Raw genomic sequence first — 15,739 nt, 5'->3', positions numbered from 1 at the left:
TTTTTCCATTCGTCTGTAAAGAATTCGCGTTAGTGTTTTGCAGCCGCGACGTATTATACTGATAGTTCGGTGATTTTGACATCTGTCAACATCTGCTTTCTTTGGGATTGGAATTATTACATTCTTGTTGAAGTCTGAAGGTATTTCACCTGTCTCGTACATCTTGCTCATCAGATGGTAGAGTTTTGTCAGGACTGGCTCTGCCAAGGCCGTCAGTAGTTCCAATGGAATGTTGTCTACTCCAGGGGCCTTGTTTCGACTCAGGTCTTTCAGTTCTCTGTCAAACTCTTCACGCAGTATCGTATCTCCCATTTCGTCTTCATCTACTTCCTGTTCCATTTCCATAATATTGTCCTCGAGTACATCGCCCTTGTATAGACCCTCTATATACTCCTTCCACCTTTCTGCTTTCCCTTCTTTGCTTAGAACTGGGTTTCCATCTGAGCTTTTGATATTCATACAAGTGGTTCTCTTTTCTTCAAAGGTCTCTAATTTTCCTGTAGGCAGTATCTATCTTACCCCTTAGTGGCATATGCCTCTGCATCCTTATATTTGTCCATTATAACATTACAGGACTGTTTTTCCTGTTGATCTGCACTAACTTACAACTTACAGCATTCTCATCTAATTGCTTCCTCACGCCACGGATGACAATTTTCATGTCCTCCAAGCGGTAGTCTGTGTGACAGTCGAACAATGGTGCCTTTTGTACGATCTGTAATCAGTCTACATCTCACGAACAAAAAACCGCGCCTGGTACAACTACCGGCCAATGTCTTTGACATCGATTTGTTGTAGAACCTCAGAACATATTCTGAGCTGAAACACAACGAGGTATCTCGAACAGAATAACCTTCTCCATGGTAACCAACGTGGATTCTGGAAACATCTATCACATGAAACCCGACTCGCGTGTTTCTTACATGGTATACAGAAAGACTCGGACAAGAGCGGTCAGGTACATGCAGAACTTCTAGATTTCAGAAAAGCATCCGTTGAATTAAAGGCCCATATCACTAACGTAGATTTGCAGCAGGGTTTTGCAACATATACTGCATTCGAGCGTTATGAAGTATCTCAAAGAAAACTATTTCTTGACTCGTAGTCAGCAAGGATTCAGAAAATGTCGTTCTTGTGAGACACAACTAGCTCTTTATACTTATGAATATATACTCATTTATATTAGCGGCATAGGAGGCAATCTCAGTAGCCGTCTCAAATTGTTTGCAGATGATACTGTCATTTACCGTCTTGTAAAGTCATGAGATGACCAAAACAATTTAGATGACATATCTATATGGTGCGGAAAGTGGTAATTGACCCTCAATAAAGAAAACTGTGAAATTACTGATATGAATACTAAAGGAAATTCGCTAAATTTAGATTACACGGTAAGTTACACAAATCTGAAGGCTGTAAATTCATCTAAATACTTAGGGATTACAATTTCAAAGATCCTAAATTGTAACGATCACATAGATAGTGTTGCGGGTAGCGCAAACGAAAGACTGCGATTCACTGGCAGAACACTTAGTAGGTGCAACAGGTCTACTAAAGAGACTGCTTACTCCACGCATGTCTGCCCTGTTTTGGAGTATTTCTGTGCGGTGTGGGATCCGCATCAGATGGGACTGACGGATGACATCGAAAAAGTACAAAGAAGGGCAGCTCGTTTTGTATTACCGCGAAGTAGGGGAGATGGTGCCACAGACATAAGTGAATTGGAGTGGCAGTCATTGAAACAAAGGCGTTTTTCGTTGCGATGGGATTTTCGCATGAAATTTCAATCACCAGTTTTCTCCTCCGATTGCGAAAACATTTAGTTGGAACCCACCTACATAGGGAGAAATGATCATCACGATAAAAACACCCAGAGACAGCTTGAAGGTGGTTCATTAAATCCTCTGAAATGGTTCAAATGGCTCTGAGCACTATGGGACTTAACATTTATGGTCATCAGTCCCGTAGAACTCAGAACTACTTAAACATAACTAACCTAAGTACATCACACAACACCCAGTCATCACGAGGCAGAGAAAATCCCTGACCCATTAAATCCTCTGTCAGGCACTTCATTGTGAAAAGCAGAGTAATCACGTAGATGTAGACTCAGTACTACATCAACACTTATTATCAATAATATGATCGAATGGTGTACCTAGCGAAATTAGTAACTGGATTGAGGATTTTTCTGGTAGGGCAGATGTAGCAGGTTATCTTGGTGCCACAGGAACTTGCTACAAATTTCTAATTGGAAGATCACTTGAAGTCTATCGTGGCTGTGTCGTCGATCTGAGCGACTGCAGTTTGTTTTCTGTCACCTTCAACCATTCAGTCTGCCAGTGACGCATGTCGCATGTGTCAGATAACGAGAAGACGCCATGCAAATGGACGGATCACTGACAGACAACATCATCCAAACATACTCCCTTGGTCTCGTTGTCGGCCATGTCGTTTCCCTGTAATTCGATGTGGCCAAGTACCCAGCCACTTCACTGGAGCCGATGTAAGAAGTCATGGAAGAGCTGAATCAGCTGCTCTACTGGATACCTTTGGTGAAGTGCTTGTAGCGGACTAAGCGAGTCAGGACCGATAAGGAACTTTGTACGGTGAGATCTGTGAATCCTCTCCAGTGTCGTCATAATGCCCTATAGTCTTGAAAGTCTCTTCGGGTTTGCTGCCGGATCCTAAAATCAACTTGACTCGATATTTCGGCGACCTAACTGATCGCCATCTTCAGGACAATGCTGTTTCTGCTGATGAGTCCCGCTGAGAACTGACGCCAGGCTGCAAATCGACGTCCTATATAGGTCACCGTTCAGTACACGGCGCATGCAGCGCACTTCACGGTTGCTCCCCTCCAAGACTGGGAGGTGGTGCCGCCCTTAATGAAACACTGCTGGCAACGATATATCGCCCTCAGGGCCGCACCGAATGACGTTCAGTTTTGATGCGATATAATACAGGATTCGACGTCTTGCTAACGGGAAACTCATTGTCTCTGTTGATTAAATTATCAGCCAACCTAATTTCAATCGCCTCTTTATAGAAACTATTCCAAAAACCGGAAATGTTGGCAACTACCACAGTTTCATCAAATTTCATACTGTGTCCCTCATTTTAGCAGTGTTCTGCTACTGCCGGTTGTAAATGTTGGGATGCTTCCATTTTTAGACGTTATAGTTTATAAAAACCAGTTGGTACTTTGGGACACAGAGTTCACCCAGAGAAGACGCACACAGATCGGTATCTGCATCCTAAGAGTTGTCATCCACCACACCATCGTAGTGGCGTCCTTAGGACTTTGGTACGGAGAAAATACGCAATTTTCGACGCGGACAGCTTAACCCAAGAACTTGAGCATTTGATGGCTGTTTTTAAAGTTGGTTGGTTGGTTGGTTGGGGAAGGAGACCAGACAGCGTGGTCATCGGTCTTATCGGATTAGGGAAGGATGGGGAAGGAAGGCGGCCGTGCCCTTTCAGAGGAACCATCCTGGCATTTGCCTGGAGTGATTTAGGGAAATCACGGAAAACCTAAATCAGGATGGCCGGACGTGGGATTGAACCGTCGTCCTCCCGAATGCGAGTCCAGTGTCTAACCACTGCGCCACCTCGCTCGGTGTTTTTGAGGAAAATGTATACTTCGAGAAGCAGATTCGTCGTGCTATGGAGTTTGGACCATCTCCGGAGGTATATGAAGAGGAACATAGATCGGTGGCCCTTCTTCCTTATGCTGGAGGCTTATCGTTTAAGATCGGACGAATTTTAAGGAATTTTAACATTAAGAGTGCGTTCCGTCCACCTTCTAAGATTAGGGCTGTGCTCGGCTCTGTGAAGGATGATTTGGGGCTTAGGAAACCCGGTGTGTACAAAATTCAGTGTCAATGTGGGAAAGCTTACACTGGCCGTTCGATTCGCAGGTGTGTGAAACATCGCCGTCGTACGAGGCTACAAGAGCCGGAAAAATCGGCAGTAGCAGAACACTGCTTAAACGATGGACACAGTATGAAATTTGATGAAACTGTGGTAGTTGCCAACATTTCCGGTTTTTGGAACAGTGTCTATAAGGAGGCGATTGAAATTAGGTTGGCTGATAATTTAATCAACAGAGACAATGGGTTTCCTCTTAGCAAGACGTGGAATCGTGTATTATCTCGCATCAAAACTGAACGTTCTTCGGTGCGGCATTGACTGCGATACATCGTTGCCAGCAGTGTTTTACTAAGGGCGGCGCCACCTCCCTGTCTTGGAGGGGAGCAACCGTGAAGGGCGCTGCACGCGCCGTGTACTGAACGGTGACCTATATAGGACGTCGATTTGCAGCCTGGCGTCAGTTCTCAGCGGGACTCATCAGCAGAAACAGCATTTTCCTGAAGATGGCGATCAGTTGGATCGCCGAAATATCGAGTCAGGTTGATTTTAGGATCCGGCAACAAACCCGAAGAGACTTTCAAGACTTATTACGCCGGGAAAGCCTACGTAATCACATAATAAGTCCGCATGGGCCACGTGGCGTTCGACACTCAATTGACAGAGACAAGAGTTGGAGTGTATGAACGCGTACGGAATGTGGCAATTACGGCACTTAGAGCGGTTAGGCTTCCAGGCACGCACGCCCACAACCCCAACAGCCACACACACGTATGTGGGAGTGTGGGAGGGATCTTTGTGTGTATGGTGAGGGAGGGGAGGTAGAGCAGAGAGCGGCGCGCCGTCGCACTTTGCATAATTCCCACTTTCGCCACTGTGAGCAGCTCGGAATGACGCCGTCTAGTACAGAAACAGCCCGCACTTGGCCGTGTGTTGGAGGCGGGAGAATAAGGAGGGTGTGGGGAGAGCGGGAGTCTGTTTCAACGGGCCTCAACTTGGGCTCGGGAGCCAGGAGTTACGTGCGCCCAGCTGCCTGCCTCCCTCCCTCCCTCCACTCCTCTCCCCTCCCCCACACCGCTGCCCTTAGGTTCCGCACATCGTCGCCAAGTTGGCGGCGGGTCCTTAATGCGACAAGGGCCACCGGCACGCCGGCTCCTGTTAACGGCATTTCTCGGGAACGGTCAGGGCCGTTCAACTCCCGCACTGTGCCCGCTATGGGGACAGGTTGCTGCAAACCAGTGAGTACGCTCGAAGCTCTCTGACAAAGTAACTCACGCGTAAATTAATTAGGCAACACGGTAAAGAATAGTATAAACACACTAACTTGTTACGGAATGGACAGTCTTCCGTAAACTTTTTAAGTGTATGAAATCTTCCACAAGGGAAGACACTGACGGAAAATAGGTATAGGAACATCAAAAAATGATTACGAGTAGTGAGATTTAGGGAATACACTTGTTTAAGTAACGTCTTTAAGTAATTAACATTGCAAGTCCACAGGTTAATGTAAGCGAGAGATAAGCCATTGCACATGTGAAATGCTGATACATTAATAACCGATGCAACCCTTCAAACGAGCACGCATTGTGTTGTACATATGCCGGATGTCACTTAGTGGGATGGATTTCTGTGTCTGTTGCATCTGGTCAGCCAATACTGGGGCGGTTAATTTTCAAACAGCTGAGCAAAACTGAACGTACTCAGACATTTCTCTCTTTACGTATTCTTGTTACTGACACACAATATTTGTAGCCCAACGCAATCTGACTTTCAATAATCTTTACAAAAGAATGGCCCTGACTAACAGTAACCTATACCGTCCGTGAATCACTTACCTCAGAAAAATCTTCGTTTCTCGAACTACAGCAATACAGCGAGTGCCAATACTGCCAGCTAAATAAAAGATTCAAACTATTGAAGGCACTAACTACTGATAGGCATAGTTAGCAAATGAAAGATTTTGGTAGACAACAAACAATGTTTTTACCTTAATAGTCATAATATATATAGCAGTTCATGACATCCAGTCTTACAAATTTACTCACTCTGATGGACACATTCAAAACTCCGCCATCTAACTCCCCACATCCACCACTGCAGGCGGCACACCTCCAACTGCGCAACGCAATGCGCTGTTCACATCCAACTACCCAACACTACAATAGCAAATTCCAACAATGCAAACCAGCCACAGACGGCACACAACACAGTCAGTGTTTTTCATATACAGCGCTTCATGGCATTACCAACATAAAAACCTAAACTGCCTACTTACAACGTATGACACTGGAGATGTCCGATGCTCCCCCACATGTGTTCGGCTGGTGATGGACCAGGCCATGGCAACATAATGACACTCCGTTGGGCATGTTGGGTTACAACAGTGGTGTGTGGGCGAAGGGTTATCCTGTTGGAAAGCACCCTCTGAAATGCTATTCATGAATGACAGCAGAACAGGTCGGATCACCACATTCACGTATGTGGGATAAACACGAGAATGTTCTAGCTGCCATACGATATCGCACCCTGGACAATAACTACAGATGAAGGTCCACTTTATCTAGTATACTGACAGGTTAGTTGCACGCCCTCAACTGGCTTCCTCCTAAGAAACACGCGGTCATCACTGGCACTGAGGGAGAACCAGCTTTCATCATAAAACACAAGAGACCTCCACACTGCCTAAAATGGTTCAAATGGCTGTGAGCTCTATGGGACTTAACATCTGAGGTCATCAGTCCCATAGAACTTAGAAGTACTTAAAGCTGACTAACCTAAGGACAACACACAACACCCAGCCATCAAGAGGCAGAGAAAATCCCTGACCCCGCCGGGAATCGAACCCGGGAACCCGGGCAAACTGCCTCCAGTGAGCTCTCTGGTAACACCACTGAAGTTGGTGGAATGAACGCTACGGGGCGTCTGGTTAGGAGCTGTTCTTGAAGTAAACGATTTGCAACAGTTGTGTCATTGTGGTGCCAACTGCTGCTGAAACTGCAGTACGATGCGCCAGAGCTATGCGACGAACACGATGGTCTTCCTTCTCAGTGGCACGCGGCGTAGCCGCGCGGTCTTGGGCTTCTTGCCATGGTTCGCGCGGCTTCCCCCGTCTGAGGTTCGAGTCGTCCTTAGGGGGGAAATGTTAGCGACAGCCCCAGACATTTGCACAAGCCCCGCCCATTTACCCCCCTCCACACCAACCAAGAGCGCATCAATATTTTTTGTTTTACCGCGGTTGTTCATACTAGCAGTGTTGTGCTGTTACTACAGTTTGTCTAATACTGTCAAAATGAAACATAGATATGCACTCTCAATAAAGTTATGATACACAAGGTACCTAATCTTGACTGTTGTGGCCAACTGCTGTCAGAACTGATACCTAATAGACATTAAAGTACGATAACATGTGTTGGAATGACACTGACGAAATTATGTACAAATATTTAACAATAGGCAGCTCTAAAGCTGTGAAACACTGGAGAAGAACTCAAAGTAATCTCGTGTCTGCTATAAGCAAGCAGTCATAAGAGTTCACAAGTAAAAATTCACCCATTACACAGGCAAATATTAATGAAGACTGTCACTGTATAAATATCTGACTGCTTGCATTACGCATTACCGAGCGAGGTGGCGCAGTGGCTAGCACACTGGACTCGCATTCGGGAGGTCGACGGTTCAATCCCGCGTCCGGCCATCCTGATTTAGGTTTTCCGTCATTTCCCTAAATCGCTCCAGGCAAATGCCGGTGTGGTTCCTTTCAAAGGGCACGGGCGACTTCCTTCCCCGTCCTTCCCTAACCCGATGAGACTGATGACCTCCCTGTCTGGTCTCCTTCCCCGAACCAACCAACCATTACGCATTTCTACATTATCCCCTCTTATATTCTTTAGTCTTAATGAGGTAATCAGAAACAAACCAAGATATCGACTTTGCCTTGTTTATACACAACATTGACTTTAGACCATCGAGATAATGGACAGCATCCTTGGCTATACTACCAATTAATATTTCCCAACAGAATTTATTACGCGAGGTGACGGAGATTTGCGCTCACTGCAGTTAACAAATATCAGATTTTTTATATAGTGCAGATGAAAACTCATGAAATAGAAAAGACAGTGTGGATACCATTTTTATTTTTCATTCTTATAGATGATTTTTCAACTCTCATATTCAATGAACATACTTATAATTCTTTTCACAATGGTACCGGAAAAACTGTTTTTCGTACTAACTACTGAGATTTTCTCCCTTGTTATGACTGGCATATCTGTGATACGAACAACTTTGATGTTGGAACATGCGGCAAACCATGATGCGCGGAGGTTTCGATATGGATTGGTGTGGAGGGGGGTGATTTGGCGGGACTTACGCATCATCCGGGGCTGTCGTTAAAGTTACGTTTCCTAGGGCATGGGTGTGTGTTGTCCTTAGCGTACGTTAGATTAAGTAGTGTGTATACCTAGGGACCGATGACATCAGTTTTGTCCCACACGAACTTACAACAAATTTCCAAAATAAAATCCTTCTCAGTAGATCAACGTGACCGTCCAGAGCCCCGCCTTTTTGCGACTGTACTTTGTGGTGTCCACCTATGGCAGCAATCATGTACAGTGGCTATATTACTTCCAAGTTGTGATGGGACTTGAATTACGCAACCGTTACGGCACCTCACCTGAACCTCTCGATACCAGCTATATTCTACTGTGTTTCTCCACAGTAGTTGACATATTTCTGACACAACATTCAGATTTGATTTCCTTTATGATACATCGATATGTGTATATTGCAATGATATTATTCTTATGTGTATTCTTTCTTTTGTCACTATGATCTTTGACGTACTTGTAACTCTGATTTTTGGGCTCGTAATAGATTATTAGTTACTAGTTAGTTGTTGAGTTGTTAGGGAGCCCGACGTTGAAAAAGTCAAGTGTTTGACGTCACGTTGGAAAGACGAATATCGTAGCCAGTTTATAAAATGTGAACTTGAACAGTGACTGTGTGGGAGATGTTTTCAAGTATGTTTCGTACTGCGAAGTGATGTTTTGTGTTTACGTGATATTGCAATAAAAGCAATTTAAAGGAAGTGTAACTTAATTTCGGAATGCTGATTATTTTTTTACATCACCATAGTCCAGTAAAAGTGTAATCTTGAAGAATGGTTTGTGAAGCGCATCTACAAAACTAGCAGAATAAAACCTAGGCATCCGAGCTTGGAATCATAACCACCTAGATTTTCAACGATTGAGCCATGATAATACGAGACCAGCGTGGGAAACACAAAAAGATGAGTGCCTAGTTTTTTTGATTATTACATGAAATGACTTTATTAACTGTGCTCTAATGGCACCTGCCACATAATATGACTGTTGTTGCCCGAACATGCAGTATTTAGCAGCGTGAGCAACACCACAGTCGTTATTCAATGCTGACCTCTGTTGTGGTAGGGTTGTTAGAAAGTCTTTCCACAGTATGGCAGAGGGAACATCCAGCTTCTCCTAGCCCTACTACACCATCCTATTGAAACTGAGTGAGTTGCTGATAATGGCGTCTTTGTCGCCTTTCTAGGCATTCCTGACTAACATCAACGCACCGCGGCCAATCTCAAAGGCAACTAGCGCTCATGACGGCTACAGTTTGTACTGTAAGCAAACTTGATTGGTGCTACTATCGGTACTCAGCATCAGGTGATCAAAACGGCTTGCAAAATGAATTAGATAAGATATCTGTACGTGCGAAAAGTGTAAACTGACCTGGAATAAACAAAAGTATGAAGTTATCCACACGAGTACTAAAATAAATCCGCTAAATTTCGCACAAATCTGAAGGATATTAATTCAACTAAATACTTAGGGATTAACATTACAAATACCATAAATTGGAACAATCACATAGATAATGTTGTAAGGAGAGCAAACCAAAGACTGCGACTGATTGACAGAACACTTAGAAGGTGCAACAGGAAAGAGACTGCTTCCGCCACGCATGTCCGCCCTATTCTGGAGTACTGCTGTGCGGTGTGGGATCCGCATCAGGCGGGACTGACGGATGACATCGGAAAAGTAGAAAGAAGGGCAGCTCGTCTTGTATTATCGAGAAATAGGGGAGATAGTCACAGATATGATATGGAGTGGCAATCATTAAAACAAAGGCTTTTTTCGTTGCGACGGGATCTTCTCATGAAATTTCAATCACCAGTTTTCTCCTCCGACTGCGAAAACATTCTGTTGGCACCCACCTACATAGGGAGAAATGATCATCGCGATAAAATAAGAGAAATCAGAGTGCGCACAGAAAAAATTAAGTGCTCGTTTTTCCCGCGCGCGGTTCGAGAGTGGAACACAGCTTGAAGGTCGTTTATTGAACCCTCTACTCAGACGTTCAAATGTGTGTGAAATCCTATGGGACTTAACTGCTAAGGTCATCAGTCCCTAAGCTTACGCGCTACTTAACCTAAATTATCATAAGGACAAATACACGCCCATGCCCGAGGGAGGACTCCAGCCTCCGCCAGGACCAGCCACACACTCCACGACTGCAGCGTCCTACAACCGCTCGGCTAATCCCGCGCGGCGAATCCTCTGCCAGTCACTTTATTGTGAATAGCAGAGTAATCACGTGGATGTAGACGTAGTGCGAGATCTGAATAGACATCACCCCTGAGATGTAGAAACACGCCTACGAACTTTCGTTTTTGTCGCGTATCTCCTCCTTCGAGTTGTGATCTTTTTCCCGTCACTGTACTTAGCCAATACATAGATATGGCGCCACCACCACTGACATGCAGCTCGTGTATGGAGTACAGTAGCTCTGTATTGAAACAGAGACCCCATTTTTGCATGCGGGCTACGATCTCCGAATATGTACAGCGTGTCCCAAAACTCGGTTAACATTTGAAAATTCAACACTTCACGGAATAATTCAGGTAGAGAGGTAAAGTGACACATATGCTTGAAATGACATTGCTACCGAGCTGGCGAGGAAAGTGGAGAGAAAAAGAAGTGGTTACTCTTGTACTGGCGCTTCTTAGGTCTTTACCTAAACGGTCAGACTTGTGTCCTTTACTAGTGTGCCACTTAGAGCCTGTGCCAGTTACCTTCTGAACCGTCAGAGGTACGGTGTAACTAACGTGTTTCTACGGGTTATTGCGTTAAGATTAGGGTCGCCACCGCCTCTAACCATACAACTAATCAAAGGTTTGGCCGAGTCGGAAAATAAATTAATTTGATCACAGACCAAAAACTCATAAATATGCATACGTCGTGATATCGCTCATAGGGGATGCGATGTAATTAATAGTATTGCTCGTGCACTGTTTACGAGAATCAAACATTTAAAATGAAATAGAAAATTCATGAACACTGCGGATAAGACCAGCTCCCAGCAATACACCTGAAAATAAGACTTAATCTAAAGAATTTGTTTTAAAATAAAAGAGAAACTAATCACTGGACCTGTGCGTAAGGAAACGCGTTGGATGTGCTAACGCGAAAGCTACGAGGTGAGTGGCTTAGGTGCAAAAACGTAACCTCGGAATGCAAGAGAAAACTGTGGAGAAAACCATTTTTTGCTAGAATATGCATGTGAGGCATATACACAATTCCTGATAACATTAATTCCTAAAACATTAAAGGAAAGCATCGATACATTCACCGATATAATACACACCTAAAATCATTGGTGTGAATCATTGACACATGTTGCCTGATAACTGCTCGCAATAACTCGTGAAGCGGAACAGGTTTCGCAGTACACCCGCTTGCCCACGTGGTTTGTGGAGACCCAATTTCTAAGTTTCGTGGCCAAGTTGCAACAATATCACATCACACACTCATGAACAGTTAACATTCTTTGAAACAAACATGAGACCGGACAGTTAGTGATGACGGGAGCCCAACAAACTCTAATATTCAACCACGTGGTTGGCTCCCGACGGACGAATGATACATAATGCAAGGAAAATTTACGAGAAGGCAAAGCTATTAATATTTAGAAAAATGAAAGCTTATAAAGGCTCAGCTGGAGGCAAACACACATTCATACAGAAGCGAGTGGTCATTCTTATCGACACCTTTGTCTGCGCTCTTCCGGCGGATCCAAGTCTGCTTTAAAAATTTACTAAAAGAAAAATCTGCCAAAGTTTTGCATTCCTTGCTGCGACAAGGCAAAGCAATCTTTCAGATTTGAAAAGTGAGACCAGAAGCTAACAGCTCTCCCCTCGCCAAGTAACAGCGCGCCACGCGGTCAGTCTAACTCACCCTTCTTCGACTGGAGCACAGGTGTGGCCGCTTCCCGTACCGGCGGCAGACTGCCTCTCTTTTTCCTCTCCAGCCTCCTCCACGCTCCGCGTGGCCCGGAAAACCCAAAGATGCCATATCCTCCACCAGCCTAACGCAGGTGGATTTCTCACTAGTAGTGCAAACCTCTTTGCCTACTTGACCACTACGAGAGTTGGCTATTCTGTACAACTTTCAGCAGCAGACTACGCCACCGTCTAGCAACGTGACACACAACCACATTCATTTAATCACACCACTATGAGAAAAAAGAAACAAGGAAAAGAAAGAGAGAAGCTAGCGAAAATGGGCTACCGGACTAATGAATGTTGGCTACAGGGCCCTTTCAAATGCTTCGAGCATCATGCACACGGCGAGTGATGCATGGGTGTACTTATTTGTCTTGAGTTGGCCGCCTAAAGATTTGACATATTCCATCATGCATAGTCTTGGGACGGAGTCAGATTGGTTTGGCAGACCTGCAAACGCGTTCACCTGCACTCTGAACCCACCGGGGTTTCAGAGGCTCATACGAAAGTACCTGCGTTCCGAATCAGCCGAACGCGGTACCAATTACTTGTAGTTTTCGGGCGAGCGCCATTAATAACAGATTGCTGCTGTCCATGACTTCAGTTGGCGAACACACCATTGTGTGCCGCCCTGACCGTCAGAAGGGTGAACTGTTCTCCACTACATGTTTCTCAGCACCCTGTTCTTTCGAACCATATTTTTCTTTTTGGAATAGTATAGATACTTGTGGGGAAGTTTTTGTTCCATACCCAGGATTTACGTGTATGAAGTCAGATAAAGCGATTAGTGTTCTCTTTAGTGCCGTGTGAAGATGATCCCCTGCTGATCACTTTGACCACCATACATCCCATATTAGTGAAAGCGTATGTCAAATGAAAATTTTCGTGTGATGCTTATTTAGTCTGTTATTATTATTATTATTATTATGTAGTATTCTGCCTAGTGGTACGTCCATGTATTCGTACAGAGAATTTCTGATTCTACTGTTCCCTGTCTTCAGCTTCTTCCTTCAGTCTGTTGTATCTCCTTCCATCTGTCATGTCGTCAAGATGTTGAATTATTCTTCTTCCTCGTCCTGCGTTTCCTCTGAGTTTCTCTTCGATGACATCATGTATGAGTCCCTCGTGTCTTAGTACATGGCCAATCCAGTTGGCCTTTCTCTAAAGAATTGTACGCAAAATACTTCTCTCCTGTCCTTCGCAGTACATCGTCATTTTTATGCGATCTGTCCACTTGATCTTTTCCATTCTCCTCCAGCACCGCATTTCAAACGTCGCTAAGTATTTTTTCTCCTTCTTTCTCATGGTCCGTATCTCTGCTCCATACAGTGCATACAGTGCAATGCTCCAAATGCAGCACTTTATCAGTTTTTTCCTCAGTGCCAAACTCAACTTGGTGGTCAGCAGAGTCCCCTTCTTGTTGAAAGCAGCTTTGGCCGCGGCGATTCTTGCTCGGATTTCGTCGGTGCACTGGCCATCCTTTGTGATAAAACTTCCCAGGTACTCGAACTGATTCACATTTTCTGGTTCCCGATTGTCAACAGTTATCTTCAAGTGTTCCTCACGTTTTGATATGCACACCACTTTTGATTTTTCGATGTTGATTTCCATGCCGTATTTTCTTCCCGTTTCCACCAAACTGTTCATCATGTGTTGCAGCTGTCCCATATTTTTGGCGAGCATTACCAGGTCGTCTGCATACTTGATGGTGTTGGTGAGACGTCCTCCTACTTTGAAGTTTCCGCTTCCTTTCAGCGCTTCTCTCGCCAACATTTCTCCATACAGGTTGAAGAGACTTGGCGACAGACAACATCCTTGTCTCAATCCCCTTCCCATTTCCACACTGTTCATTTCTCCATAGTTCAGTCGTACCTTTACCCTTTGTTCCATGCACAAGTTCCTTATAAGTCTCCGACCTATCCAGTTGATTCCTAATTCCTTAACGCTGTTCATCAATATATTCCAATTGACTGTCGAAGACCTTCTGCCAGTCCATAAAACAAGCGGAAACTACTTCTTTAACGGACAAAACTCTCTCTGACATTATCCTCATCATGCCAATGGCGTCTCTGGTCCCTTTTCCTTTCCTGAAGCCAAACTGTTCTTCTCCCGTCACATCTTCAATTTTGTTTTCCAACCGTCTGTTTAGTATTCTTGCAATGATCTTTGCCACATGCGATATCAGACTAACTGTTCTATAATCACTACACTTCTTAGCTTGCTTTTTCTTCTCAAGAGTAAGCATTGTGGCGCCCAAAAAGTATTCAGGCCATTCTCCAGTTTCGTAGATTTTGTTTATGAGTTGTATCAGAACTTTCAAACTTTCATTTCCGATTTCTTTAAGCAAATCCGCCAGCCACGGTGGTCTAGCGATTCTAGGCGCTCAGTCCAGAAGCGCGCGACCGCGCCGGTCGCAGGTTCGAATCCTGCCTCGGGCATGGGTGTGTGTGATGTCCTTAGGTTAGTTAGGTTTAAGTAGTTCTAAGTTCTAGGGGACCAATGACCACAGATGTTAAGTCCCATAGTGCTCAAAGTCCTTTGAACCATTTTTTAAGCAAATCCACTTGTATGTCTTCATCCCCTGTAGCTTTCCTGCTCTTCAAGTCCTTTGTCGTCTTCTCTACTTCCCTTGTCAGTATACTGGGCCCTTTTTCATCTTCGTCAATAGCTTCCTCTGGCTCTATGTCGATGTCTTCTGGGCGATGTTCTGTATCATATAGTTTCCTTATATATTCTTCCCATGTTTACAGCACTTCCACTTGTTCAGTAACCATTTGTGCTCTAGAATCTTCTATTTCGAACGTCCTTGCACTTTTGTTCTCTCCTTCTGTCAGTTCCTTCATTTCCTAGTACATGAGGTCGTAACTTCCTCTTCTTTGCAGTTCTTTTATTTCTTCACACATTTCTTGTAAGTACTTTTCCTTCGCTTTGTCTGTTTCCCTCCTGAGGGCGTTGTTAAGTCTTCTGTGATGTTAAGGATGAGTAAATCTATTGTCAATTAGATCACAACTTCTCCCTGTGTTCCCTTTAACTGTACCTCGCTATTTTTATTAAAATCAGGATTATAAAAGAAAGTAGTAAGCTTGCAAGAAGTGTCTTCAAATCATGAATGAAGGGCAACAGCTGGCCTCTGTGGCCGAGCGGCTCTAGGCGCTTCAGTCCGGACCCGCTCTGCTGAGACGGTCGCACGTTCGAATCCTGCCTCGGGTATGGATGTGTGTGATGTCCTTAGGTTAGTTAGGTTTAAGAAGTTCTACGTCTAGGGGACTGATGACCTCAGATGTTAAGTCCCATAGCGCTTAGAGCCAATTTAACCAGCTGAAGGGCAACAGGTGGGTTCCATAGTCATGGAGTTTCGTAAAGCATTAGACATGGTGCCACACTGCCAGTTGTTAACAAAGGGTACGGAATAGGTTCCCACATATGTGACTGGCTCAAAGATTTGTCAAGTAACAAAACCAAGTATGTTGTCCTCGACGGCGAACGATTTCATCAGAGACAAGGTTTTGTCGGGAGAGCCAAAGAGAAGTGTGATAGGACCGCCCTTACTCTCTATATATA

Source organism: Schistocerca gregaria, chromosome 10, assembly GCF_023897955.1.
Source record: "Schistocerca gregaria isolate iqSchGreg1 chromosome 10, iqSchGreg1.2, whole genome shotgun sequence".
Lineage (NCBI taxonomy): Eukaryota > Metazoa > Arthropoda > Insecta > Orthoptera > Acrididae > Schistocerca > Schistocerca gregaria.
The sequence above is the reverse complement of the archived record's forward strand: the minus strand, read 5'-3'. Positions refer to the sequence as shown.